Consider the following 13658-nt stretch of genomic DNA (forward strand, 5'->3'; position numbering starts at 1 on the left):
TATGGGAGGCAAGCAATCAATGTTTCTCTCTCACATTGATGTTTCTCTTTTGACCTATTCCCCTTTCTCTCTAAAATCAATAAAACATGTCCTTGGGTTAGAATTTAAAAAAAAAACAAAAAAACTTCAAAAGCTAGAATAGACAAGACAACAGACGCTTTGGAGCTTCCAGAAAGAAACAGAGCTCTGCAGACACTTTGATTTTAGCCCAGGGACACCCATTTCTGACTTCTGAACCACAGAACTGTCATGTGTATTTGACTGAAACAGGAGGATGTGACCACTGAATGTATTACCCAGCAGGTAGTGGGGTAGTGGGGGTAAAGAGGGAGATCAGAGGGTCAAGCCCTTGTGGAGGGAATGAAAGCCAGCCCCACCCCCATGCACATATCCACAAACCCCCTCAAATAACGCAGGCTGAACCACAGCAAATAAAATAATGTGTGTTGTTTTAAGCCATTATATTTGTGACAGTTTGTTACAGCAGCAATAAGAAACTAATACAGGCCTAGCTGGTTTTGCTCAGTGGATAGAGCGTCAGCCTGTGGACTGAAGGGTTCCGAGTTCAATTCTGGTCAAGGGCACATGCCAGGATTTCGGGCTCGATCCCCAGTAGGGGGCCTGCAGAAGGCAGCTGATCAATAATTCTCTGTCATCATTGATGTTTCTATCTCTCTCTCTCTCTGAAATCAATAAAATATATTTTTAAAAAACATGCCCAAACCGGTTTGGCTCAGTGGATAGAGCGTCGGCCTGCGGACTCAAGGGTCCCAGGTTTGATTCCGGTCAAGGGCATGTACCTTGGTTGCAGGCACATCCCCAGTAGGGAGTGTGCAGGAGGCAGCTGATCAATGTTTCTCTCTCATCGATGTTTCTAACTCTCTATCCCTCTCCCTTCCTCTCTGTAAAAAATCAATAAAATATATATATATATTTTTAAATTTTTTAAAAAGAAACTAATGCAGTCTCAAATCAAGGGCGCCAACTCTATGCTAACAAGTGGGAGGGGGCTCCCTGCTGGCGGTACAAGGTTCTCAGTTGCATCCTCCCCAACATCTCCATCCCAGTCATCAGGGTCCCACTCCCTGCCCACGGGAACCATGACTTTAGCACAAGAGACCAGTCTGAGGATCCCTGCCACCCTCGCAGGCACATGCTCACCTGGTTTTCACGCGGTGCTCTCCCCCGGAGGGGAAGAGGGTTTTAAAAAGTCTCCCAAGGCCCTAACCAGTTTGGCTCAGTGGATAGAGGATCGGCCTGCGGACTCAAGCGTCCCGGGTTCGATTCTGGTCAAGGGCATGCACCTTGGCTGCAGGCACATCCCCAGTAGGGGGTGTGCAGGAGGCAGCTGATCGATGTTTCTAACTCTCTATCCCTCTCCCTTTCTCTCTGCAAAAAATCAATAAAGTATATTTTAAAAAATAAAATAAAAAGTCTCCCATGAAGGTCTCTGGATTTCCTACCATGTCCTGAATTGATATATAGGTAACTGAGCCTGAAATTCTCGTTTGTCTGGGCTTCTAAGGTAGTTAAGAAAATCCCGGCCCGAACCAATATGCTCAATTAATATTTGACAAAGGAGGCAAGAACATACAATGGAGCCAAGATAGTCTCTTCAATAAATGGTGTTGGGAAAATTGGACAGATACATGCAAGAAAATGAAACTAGACCACCAACTTACACCATACACAAAAATAAACTCAAAATGGATAAAGGACTTAAATGTACAACAGGAAACCATAAAAATTCTAGAAGAATCCAAAGGCAACAAAATCTCAGACATATGCCAAAGCAATTTCTTCACTGATACAGCTCCTAGGGCAGTTGAAACTAAAGAGAAAATGAACAAATGGGACTACATCAAAATAAAAAGCTTCTGCACAGCAAAAGAAACCATCAACAAAACAACAAGAAAACCCACTGCGTGGGAAAACATATTTGCCAATGTCATATCTGATAAGGGCCTAATCTCCAACATTTATAGGGAACTCATACAACTTAACAAAAGGAAGATAAACAATCCAATCAAAAAATGGGCAAAGGATCTAAATAGACACCTTTCAAAAGAGGACATTCAGAAAGCCAAGAGACATATGAAAACATGCTCAAAGTCATTAATCATCCGAGAGATGCAAATCAAAACAACAATGAGGTACCATCTCACACCTGTCAGACTGGCTATCATCAACAAATCAACAAACGACAAGTGCTGGAGAGGATGTGGAGGAAAAGGAACACTTGTGCACTGCTGGTGGGAATGCAGACTGGTGCAGCCACTATGGATGACAGTATGGAGTTTCCTCAAAAAACTAAAAATGGAACTCCCATTTGACGCTGTGATCCCACTTCTAGGAATATATCCCAAGAAACCAGAAACACCAATCAGAAAGGATATATGCACCCATATGTTCATAGCAGCACAATTCACCATAGCTAAGATCTGGAAACAGCCTAAGTGCCCATCAGTAGATGAATGGATTAGAAAACTGTGGTTCATCTACACGATGGAATACTATGCTGCTGTAAAAAAGAAGGAACTCTTACCATTTGCAATGGCATGGATGGAACTGGAGAGCATTATGCTAAGTGAAATAAGCCAGTCAATGAAGGAAAAATACCACATGATCTCACTCATTCATGGATAATAAAGACCATTATAAACTTATGAACAGTAATAGATACAGAGGCAGAGCTGCCTCAAACAGATTGTCAAACTGCAGCGGGAAGGCCAGGGAGGGTTGGGAGGCAGGAGGGAGGGGGGTAAGAGATCAACCGAAAGACTTGTATGCATGCATATAAGCATAACCAATGGACATAAGACACTGGGGGGTAGGGGAGGCCAGGGGATTGTCAAGGGCGGGGGGGGGGGGGGAAAGGACACATATGTAATACCCTTTGTAATACTTTAAGCAATAAAAATAAATAAATAAATAAAATGATAAATAAAAAAAAAAAGAAAATCCAGCAAATTCCATGAAATTATCATTGACATCACCCCATACCATTCCAGTGTTACAGCATGAATTCTCAATGGGGGTGGTATCTCCCCAAGGAAGTGAAAACTTGTTTTTAAGTGGGCAAAAAAGCATCTTAAATATTACAATGGTTTGGGGCCTCCAAAGTTCAACCCTATTAGACAAAATCTTATTCCTTAGTATTTAATCTCTCTGGCTAGGGATACACATTACTTTACAGTTCTGTGGTTCATTTTATTTATTTTTATTGGGACATAATTGAATTATCACACTGATTAGTTTAGGTGTACAAATGATCTGATATATGTATATGTGCAAAATGTTTGCCACCCTAAGTTTAGTTAATATCCATCACCACATATAGTTACAATTTTTTTCTCATGATGAGAACTATATATATATATATATATATATATATATATATATATATATATATGTTTTTATTTCAGAGAGGAGAAGGGAAGAGAGAAAGAAACATCAGTGATGAGCGAATCATTGATTGGCTGCCTCCTGCACAGCACACCCCCTACTGGGGAATCCAGCCTGCAACCCGGGTGGGTGCCCTGACCTGGAATTGAACCCTGACCTTCTGGTTCATGGGTAGACACTCAACCACTGAGTCACACCAGCTGGGTGTGATGATAACTTTTAAGATCTATACCCTTAGCAGCTTTCAAATATACAAAACAGTACTGTTAACTATGGTTGCCATGCCACACATTACATCCCCAACACCTGGTTTATCTTGTAACTGGGAGTTTGTACCTTTGACCACCTTCACACCTTTACCCACCACCCCAACAAACCTGAGATACTATCAATGTAATTTTTCTCCATATGAAGGCAATATTTTTTTTTAAAAAGCTTAAGAATTCCTATGCTAGAACCACTGCATAATCTAATGTGCTCCTCCCACTTGTCCTTCCAGTCTCCCACGGGTGAAGAGCTCAGCATCTCAGGGGCTGTCACTGCTCAACTTCCCAACAGAGTCCTTGCTGCCACCTGGTCAGAGAGCGACCCCGTTCTAGAATCCGCTCCTGAGGTGTTCACTCTGGGCTGACTTCCGGTGCCAACTGCCTACGTTTAGGTTTCCCACAAAGCAGAGCCGGAGAGACACACTGGGGTGCAGATTGTTTATTTGGGAAGTAAGCCTAGGAAACGGGCATGAAACAAGGGAAAGGAAAGGTCAATGTAGAGTGTGTTACTGACCAGAACCTCAGAGAAGCTTACAGAATGCCTCCCAGAACAGACTCCCTGAAAGATGAGGCCTTTTACCCACTGGCTTCCATCCCTCGTTGGTAAGGTGTTCCCAAGGCTGTTGACTCCCCTGGACTTTGTGGCTTTGCTTGCAGATGTCAGAGAAGATCCTAGAGCAGAATTAAAAAAATAAATAAATAAAGATGTTAGGCATATACTTGAGGTGACAGCTTAGCAGCGGGAGGAGAGTTGGAACTGTCCCCCACAATTGTGGCCGCAGTCGGAGGTGGGCTAAGGAAATGTGACAGCAAGTACCAGAAATACATGCTACAGACTAAACAGGTTTCAATTATGGGTTCACATTGCAAAACCAACCTTTTTCCAAACTACTTGAGTCAACACACTCCTACCAGTGATGTATGAGAGTTCCAGTTATTTCACATCCCCATCAATACTTGGTATCATCCATCTTTATTATCTCCATCCCTCAGTTGGTTATGTGGGGATTGATTACTAAGGCGGTTGAATTAGACCGAGTTTGTGGTCATTTGAATATTCTCTTTTGTGAAGTGTCTGTTCATATCTTTTGCTCAAGTGTTTAAAATCAACTTTATTGAGGTATAATTTACACATAATAAAAATATACCTATTTTAAGTGTTTAGCTTGATGAGTTATGGTAAATGTATATCTTTTGTAAACACTGTCACCCCTTCTGACACAGGAAGTTCCCTTGTGCTTCTTTGCAGTCAGTGCCCTCCCCCCATACCTCCACACCCCCCGGCAATTAATGATCTGCTTACTGTCACCTTAAGCTAATTTTGCCTGTTCCAGAAATTCATATAAATGGAACCATACAGTATGTACTTTTTGTGTCTGGTTCCTTTCATGCAACATAATATTTTGGAGATCATCCATGTCATTTCATGTGTCAGTCAGTACTTCTTCCTTTTTTGTTGCTGAGTAGTATTCCATTACATCGATATACTACAACATGTTTATTCAATTATTGATCGAATTGCAAGTTTGGGGCTATAATGAATAAAGCTACTATGATCATTCGGGTACAAGTCTTTGTGTGGGTATATGTTTTCATTTCTCTTGGGTGTGAAATGGATGGGCTGTAGGGTAAGTGTATATTTAACTCTAAGAATTGTTAAACTGCTTTCCAAAATAGCTATGCCATTCAGTGTCCTTTTGACAGGTCCCCAACATTCTTTGAGCACTTCCTTGCTTTTTGGTCCACGATGTTCTAGGCCAGTGATGGAGAACCTTTTGAGCTCGGCGTGTCAGCATTTTGAAAAACCCTAACTTAACTCTGGTGCCGTGTCACATATAGAAATTTTTTGATATTTGCAACCATAGTAAAACAAAGACTTATATTTTTGATATTTATTTTATATATTTAAATACCATTTAACAAAGAAAAATCAACCAAAAAAATTAGTTTGCATGTCACCTCTGACACGCGTGTCATAGGTTCGCCATCACTGTTCTAGGCTCTTCTTATCCTTTACCCAGCCCTCAAATCAGCCATTTCTCCAAAGAGTTCTGATTCCTTTCATTGAAGAAGAGAATGTAGAACCCAAAATCTATGCACTAAGTGAGCTCATTGCTGTGGAATGGCACTGTTCTCAGTGGCTCTCAGTCTATATAAGACTCCAACACAACTTACTCTCGCTCTCCTTCTGGTATTCATTCATTCATTCATTCATTCAGTGTGTGTGTGTGTGTGTGTGTGTGTGTGTGTTTCCTTCTGGCCTTTAAAAAGCATGCCCCCATGAGTTCTATAGCTGCAAGAAAATGAATTCTGCCCACAACTTGAGGGAGCTTGGCAGCCTCTGATGAGAATGCAACCCACTAACCCCATGACTGTAGGCTTGTGAGACCCTGAGCGAAGGACCAGACCCCGAACTGCAGAAATTGAGATAATAAGCAAGTGTTGTTTTCAGCCACTAAGTGTGATAATTCGTTACTGAGCAATAGAAAGCTAATACAGGAGGGTGGGAAAGGCAGCTCCAAGGATTAGAAGCCTCAGTGTTTGTGAAGGCTGCTCAAGCTGTGGCTGCTGGGGACGGTTAGGGAGACGGGGTGCTGTGAGGTTGTGATTTTTTTGCAATAGTATCTCAGTGGGCAGTCACTAACTTTGCGGTGTCTAGATGCACTGTGCTATGTATCATTGATCGGCTGCCTCCTGCATGCCCCGCCCCCCCTCCCCCCCCCCCCCACTGGGGACTGAACCTGCAACCTGGGCATGTGCCCTGACTGGGAGTCGAACTGTGACCTCCTGGTTCATAGGTCGATGCTCAACCACTGAGCCATGCTGGCCGGATGTTGTGTATTCTTGAACATCCCTCAGACATTGGTGGGCTTCCCCCGCCTCCCTGATTGTGCTGGAGAGGTCACTTGGGCAGTGTTGTTCTGCGAGTTATTCCTGGAGTTATTCCTAGTTATTACAGCCTACAACTCACGCCTCCGATATTTGCAACAACATTATAAGGACCTCATTTCTCTTTAAATCTTTTTTGACTGACAATAGCTAGAGTGATTTCTGTTTCCTGCACCTGAAGCTTAACCGATATACCCGCCTTTGCTTGAGCTAGTTTAAAAGGCTTCCTGTTCCTTGTGGCCAAGTGATACTAATCTAAGATACCAATGGGGGTACTACGAGTTTACTGTTGTGATAAGGGGTGGGAAACTGAAGAGTTCAGTGAGGCTGCGCTAGGGTTAATTCGTTCAACCAACACATTTCATTCATTCCCTGCTTTGTGTCAGGCCCTGGAAATACAGATAAGTCATGAATGCCCCTGCCTTCAGAGAACTCAAAAGCTAGTTGGGGAGACAAACACACATAGAAAAAATAGCAGCGCAGCATGTTGTGACCCGTAAAAGGAAAGAAATAGGATAGTGGGAGCCCAGCAACAATTCTGCCTTCCCAGCGGTATGAGGAGATGGCGTTAAAGCTGGGTCTTACAGGATGAGTGAGCCTACAAAGGAGGAAGAGAGAAAGGCCCCGCCGCCCATGAGCCTGTGGAACTAAGAGTGAGTCGGTCACTTTAAATGCACCATTCCACTTAGCCCTCACAACACCCCCATAGGTCGGGATTATTATCTCCTTTTTACAAATAACGAGGGTGGACCAGTGTCACACAATTGAACATTATAGGAAACAAGCTCAGAGGGCCCACTCTGGATAGTGAAAGCATAAAAATATTGACTCCAGGGTACGCCATCGCTTGAAGAATCATTGCCAGTGCTAAAGAAAAGCCTCCAGGCTGAGCTTCCAGGAGTGAAGCTGCGGCCCTGCCACCATCGGAAGGCCCCTCTTAAGGCGGACGGCTCCAGAACCTGCCATCTCCACCGCAGTTCACATCAGCACACCTGGTTACCTACTGTCCTGCCCTTCCCTCCACTCAGTTCCAAACTCAAGTCTTGCAAGAGTGCACCTGCCTGTGGACGCTCCCTAGAAACAAGTCTGGGAATATGACTTGGTTTTCCAGCCTCCAGTACAGGAAGACATACCAGAAGGCAGTTGGACTGGACACTGAGGGAACCAATCCAATTTCTGCCACATTCAGTTTGAGGAACTTAAGACCATTCCTTCAACAAACACTAAAATGATTGCTAATGTCAATCGTGTGTGAAAACAGACATTCTCATACACTATTGGTGGAAGTGTAAAGTGATATATATCTACTGGAAGGTACTGTGACAGCATCTAATAATATTAAAAGCAGGCATCTGCTATGACCCCGCAATACTGCTTTTAGGAGTCTGTCCTACCAAGAAAAGAACAGCAGAAATGTTTAAGAATGTGTATTGCAGCATTGTAGCTACATAAATCTGGTATCAACCTAAATATCCATCAATAGGTGACTGATTAAATAAATAAATGATACAACCATACAGCAGAATATTATGCGGGCATTAAAAGGAATTATATTTTATTAAAGGTGTGGAGTGACATTGGTCAACATGATCATATAGGTTTCAGGTGTGGGTTTCTATGTTATAAGATCTGTATATTGCACTGTGTGCCCACCACCCAAAGTCAAATCTTTCTCTGGTCACCATATATTAGGACCCCCCTTCTCTCCTAAAAGGAATTAAATGGATCTCTATATATTGGCCTGAAACGATGTCCTTTACATGTTGTTGAGTGTAAAAAACACAAGTTGCAAGCAGTTTGTATAACATGATCTCATTTTTGTTTCTTTAAAATGGAGGTAAGGTACCTCTACACAATGGAATACTACGCTGCTGTAAAAAGGAAGGAACTCCCTTGGATGGATGGACCTGGAGAGCATTATGCTAAACGAAATAAGTCAGTCAGAGAAAGAGAAATATCACATGATCTCACTCCTTTGTGGAATATAATGAACAATATAAACTGATGAACAAAAACAGATCCAGAGACAGAGAAGCATTGATCAGACCATCAAATCTCAGAGAGAAGGTAGGGGAGGGTGGGGGTCAGGGGGAGAGATCAACCAAAGGACTTATATGCATGCATATAAGCCTAACCAATGGACACAGACACCAGGGGGGTGAGGGTATGAGGGGAGTAGGGGGGGCAATAGAGGGATAAGGACACATATGTAATACCTTAATCAATAAAGAAAATTTTAAAAATAAATAAATAAATAAAATGGAGGTAAAAGATATGTCAGTATAAGGACAGGAAAATTGTCGATAGCATTAACATATGAAGACGTGCCTCTGCTGCAGGACACTGTACAGGCCTTGTTGGAGCATCTGTGAGGGAAAGGGTGGGAAATGAACTCACAAAAAATTCAAGACTCAGGCACCACCATAAAGTTTTTGGGAGTCATTTGGCCAGGAGCCAGCTCTGTTAACCCTTTGCTCTGACAGTGGGCTGTTCTACAGGGATTAATGCTATGGCTTGGAAAATGGGGAGCTAAGGGGTGGATGATCATGACTAAGGCCTTGCAGGGAGGGGCAGGGTATGTGGAAAGACAGTGGGGTTTGTCTGCAAGAGCCTGAGGCAGTCCTCATGGTTTTCTGCATCCTGGCTCATAGGTGCTGGTAGCCTCCAGCAAGCAGGAAGCTGATGCCTTCACTCAGGTATGAGCCTAGCAACTGACACTTCAGGAGAGACATGGGAATGGATGCCTAGGAAGAGTGGCCACTGTAGCATCTCGGTGTTTGGCGTATTGCCAAGGATGTCAGATTGCCCTTGAAATACAGGAACTTGGTTAATGCAATAATAGCAGATTCTAAACCACACCAAAGACGACTACCGAAGAAGTCTGGGCCTCACAAGAGTTCCCGACTTGTGAGGGATTGGCAAGCTGATTACACGGGCCCCTTCCCTTCAAGTGAGGTTCTAAATCTGTTGGGGTCCAACCCCAACGGGTCCAGGGATCCCCAAAGGTGTGGACGGAGTCAGCGAAGAATGAATGACATGGAAACTGGTTTCAGTTCATCAGCATAGCGAGGTTCTCCCTCCAGGATCTCCAGCGAAGTTCTGGTCAGGATCTCCAGCGAAGTTCTGGTTAGGAACTCCAACCAAGTTCTGGTCAGGATCTCCAACCAAGTTCTGGTGCCATGTTCTCTCGCTAGGTTCTCCAGCTAGGTTCTCCAGGTTCTCCAGCCAGGTTCTGTTGCCAGGTTCTATCCAGGTTCTTTTGCCATGTTCTGTCTAGGTTCTCCAGTGAAGTTCTGTAGCCAGGTTCTGTCCAGGATCTTTTGCCATGTTCTCTGGCTAGGTTCTGGTTAGGATCTGATGATTATTGTCTTGTTACATCCGTATTTATACCAGCCGATTTTAATCCTGTCAATTTCTATTACAAAGGTTAGGGCGTTTCTTATCTCCATTCCAGGGAGTAAAGATTATGTAGCTTAACTACCCACCTGGCACTTAATTATGGGGTTGTATCCCCTCCCTAACCTCAGGGAAAAATCCCCACCTGGGGAAACAACCTTTCTCAGAGAGGTGACCTTGGTTAAAACACATAGTGCTAAGGGGAGCAAACATATTAAGAACAGTATGCTATATATGCCAGGTCCCTTGAAACATATGCTGTGCAGATGTTTCTTTCCTGCAGCGACTGTGTCAAGCAGCAAGGATGGACCGGCTTCCGGCATAAATCTGCCCTGGTTTGTGTGGACACCACATCTAGCCTAACCAAGTTTTCCTCTGTCACCTCACAAACCAGGCCACTACCACTAGGGGATGAGAGAAGTTGACTGCCATGTACAGATACCCTTGCCAACTAGACAATGATCAGGGACCACATTTCAAAGGTCATGATACACAAGATTGGGAAAAAGAACATGACATTGAATGGAGGTTCCATTTCCTCTATAACCTCAAGCAGCAGGGTTAGTGGCAAAGAAAATGAAATATTAAAGCAGCAAATTAAATTACTAACAAGTATAACCACCTTGGCCAGGTGGACTAAAGTATTTTCCCCGCCCTAGCTGGTTTGGCTCAGTGGATAGAGCGTCAGCCTGTGGACTGAAGGGTCCCAGGTTCAATTCCAGTCAAGGGCACATGCCTAGGTTTCGGGCTTGATCCCCAGTAGGGGGCCTGCAGGAGGCAGCCAATCAATGATTCTCTCTTATCATTGATGTTTCTATCTCTCTCTCCCTCTCCCTTCCTCTCTAAAATCAATAAAAAATATATTTTAAAAGAAAAAGAAAATGATTATTTTTAAAAAGTATTTTCCCTGGCTCGAATACATTTGAAGCCCCATATGCCAGGCTGTGGACCTCTGCCAAGACATCCAAAATTGTAAAGACATGGGTGTCATGGGAGACAGCCACTGCCTTGATTCTCACGGTGGATCAGTGTGCTATGCTGCGAGAACGCCAAGCCCCATCACACCTGGAAAAGGAGTTCCCTGCTGGAATTTGCAATGGGACAACCCACTGGGATGGGTGAGTTTCTTCCCACACCTGGGTGAGGGGGATACTGAACCTGCACTGGCACCCGTTATCCTGCTGCAAGCTGGACCTGATGAAGAGCACTATGCCTGGAACGGAACCGGCAGTGCCCCAGTGAGAGAGGGGAGAAGGCGGAGTCCTGGTCCATCATATCCCACCCCTAGTCCATCTCCTCAGGCCCGACAGAGCCGCCTCTCCCGTGTATGGTGCGCACAACCTCAAGCCCAGGTGACGGATATAATCACTTGGCTGCCATCTTTCTTCCCTCCGCTGGCCTGAAGGGCTTACAGCACATAGAGAAGCCTAGCAAGCCTTAGAGGGTAGCCGACAGAGCCTGCCCTTACTGAACACCGAAGTGTTTCTAATGAGAGAAGGTGACCTCCAAAACAGGGTGGCATTGGACACTATCACTGCCTCACAAGGCTGTGCCGTTATCCAAACAGAATGTTGTCTGCTAATGTGTCGTCTTTATTAAGTCACCTGAGGACAAAAGTGAATACCCTGAGCGATCCGACCCCCAGCCTTGGCGGCTTAAAAATCAGGGGGCCAGCTCATGCGGCTCTTGGTGAAAACAGTTGTCACTGGTTTGAAGTATCACTGCCTTAATCTCTGTTCTCCCCGCAGGTGCCTGCACTGTTGCTGTGGCATCTGCCTCCAGTGCTGCCCGACAGCACCGAACAGGCTGCCTGTGCTGGTGAAGCCCCTTGCTGACCGCCCAGGGCCCACTGCAGGAGCGGGGCGGCGTCGTGCGAGATTATAGGAGCAGTGACAAGGCGTGGAGTGCTGGAGCAGGCAATCAGGAGGACTTGACCGCCCACTGACCCTAGGCCGGACCCAGGCAATTGGAGGCTATTCACCCCTCTCATGTCCTTGGAATGTATGCTCTGCCTACCACTCCACGTGGGAACCGTTTCAAGGACGTAGCCTTGGAGAATGGTGTGCTGTTGAGGTCATCTGGGTGGTATATGTGACTGAACCCCGTTAAGGCCTCTACATCAGCGGTTCTCAACCTGTGGGTCACGACCCCTTCGGGGGTCGAACGACCCTTTCACAGGGGTCACCTAAGACCATCGGAAAACATATATAATTACATATTGTTTTGTGATTAATCACATTGCTTTAATTATGTTCAATTTGTAACAATGAAAATACATCCTGCATATCAGATATTTACATTACGATTCATAACAGTAGCAAAATTACAGTTATGAAGTAGCAACGAAAATAATTTTATGGTTGGGGGTCACCACAACATGAGGAACTGTATTAAAGGGTCGAGGCATCAGAAAGGTTGAGAACCACTGCTCTACATGAACTTTTAAGATCCTGGAGGGAGGGAGTGGAGACCTACTTGTCTTGTGGCCACACAAGACAAGCCAGATAAGTGAGTTCCCTTTCTTATTAAAACTGCCACCTAAAAATCCAAAATGGTGTGACTCCTTTTTTGTTCTTTTCCCTGCCCTCTGTGTGTGGGGTCAGTTTACAGACTAACCTCTCCTCTCCAATTCCATGTCCTGAGGAAATCCCAAGCCCTCCTCAAGGTTTCATTTCTTTCCCTGTGGCCTTCTGATACCATAGCCCATTGGCCTCTGGGCTCCTGGTTCCACACCCCGTCCCCTGATGTACAGATTCAGAGTGAAACCTACTCTGTTTCAACCCCAACTGTCCTGACATCGGCTGGTGTACAGCAATTCAATCCTGACACTCAGCACCCAGAGGAGATACTGTCAGACTCCACAAGGTTAGGAGCACATTCCCCAACGAAACCACCCCAACTTCAGACACCAATGGCAAGTAGGGTCCCAGGCCACCCATACTTCTGATCAACAAGCTACAAATCCAGAGGTTCCTACCACCCCCCTCAGGTTCTACAACTCACTAAAATGACACAAAACAGAGGATAGCACTGTACTTACAACTACAATTTTATTTTAAAGCGTACTGATCAGACCAGCCAAATGGAGAGACAATACCTCATCTTCCCCACAATGTGTTCACCAACCAGGAACCTCCACTCACTGGCTTTGGTGTTCCAAGTTTATTAGAGTTTCATTGTTTGAGCATGACTGGTTACATCATGGACCACATGACTGAACTCATCCCCAACCCTCTCTCCTCCCTGAAGGTTGGGCTGGCTCAGCGTCTCAACCTTCCTATCAATGGTTGGTCTTTCTGGTGACCAGTGTCCATCCTGAAGCTAGATAGGGGCCCTCCATGAGTCACCTCATCAGCATGAACTCAGGAGTGACTCAAGGGACTATGAATAATAGATACTTTTATCACTCAGGAAATTCCAAGACTTTTAGAAGCTCTACACCAAGAACCTGGCAAGTAACTTTGTGAAACTTCCAAAGGACTTGAGCAGGGCTGACCCCACCCTATGTCAGGGATCCAACAAGTGACCACGCCCAGATAATGACCTCGGCCGGACTGCTATTCAGGGGCAGGCTTGTGGGAACTCGGTAAGTGAAGAACTCTTGCCCCTGGAGTCACAGACCTGGTAGAAAGGTCAGCCTCGCATTGCTAGTGCCCATCTTTGCTACCACATGTGAGGAGCCTGCTTGAGAGTGAATCAGAC

General features: G+C 44.9%; 1 long non-coding RNA gene across 1 annotated transcript in view; it reads right to left on the minus strand.

The window, feature by feature from the left end:
• Positions 1–4276: 4276 nt before the first annotated feature.
• Positions 4277–13658, minus strand: part of LOC139017364 (uncharacterized) — a 54055-nt gene continuing 44673 nt past the window's right edge. Inside the window, exon 5 of the long non-coding RNA XR_011472850.1 lies at positions 4277–4343. This is a non-coding gene — a long non-coding RNA (uncharacterized lncRNA). The remainder of the gene's footprint in view (positions 4344–13658) is intronic.

The sequence above is a fragment of the Myotis yumanensis genome, unplaced genomic scaffold, assembly GCF_028538775.1.
Source record: "Myotis yumanensis isolate MYYU_CA2020_CCGP unplaced genomic scaffold, mMyoYum1.0.hap1 SCAF_10, whole genome shotgun sequence".
In the NCBI taxonomy this organism is placed as follows: Eukaryota; Metazoa; Chordata; class Mammalia; order Chiroptera; family Vespertilionidae; genus Myotis; species Myotis yumanensis.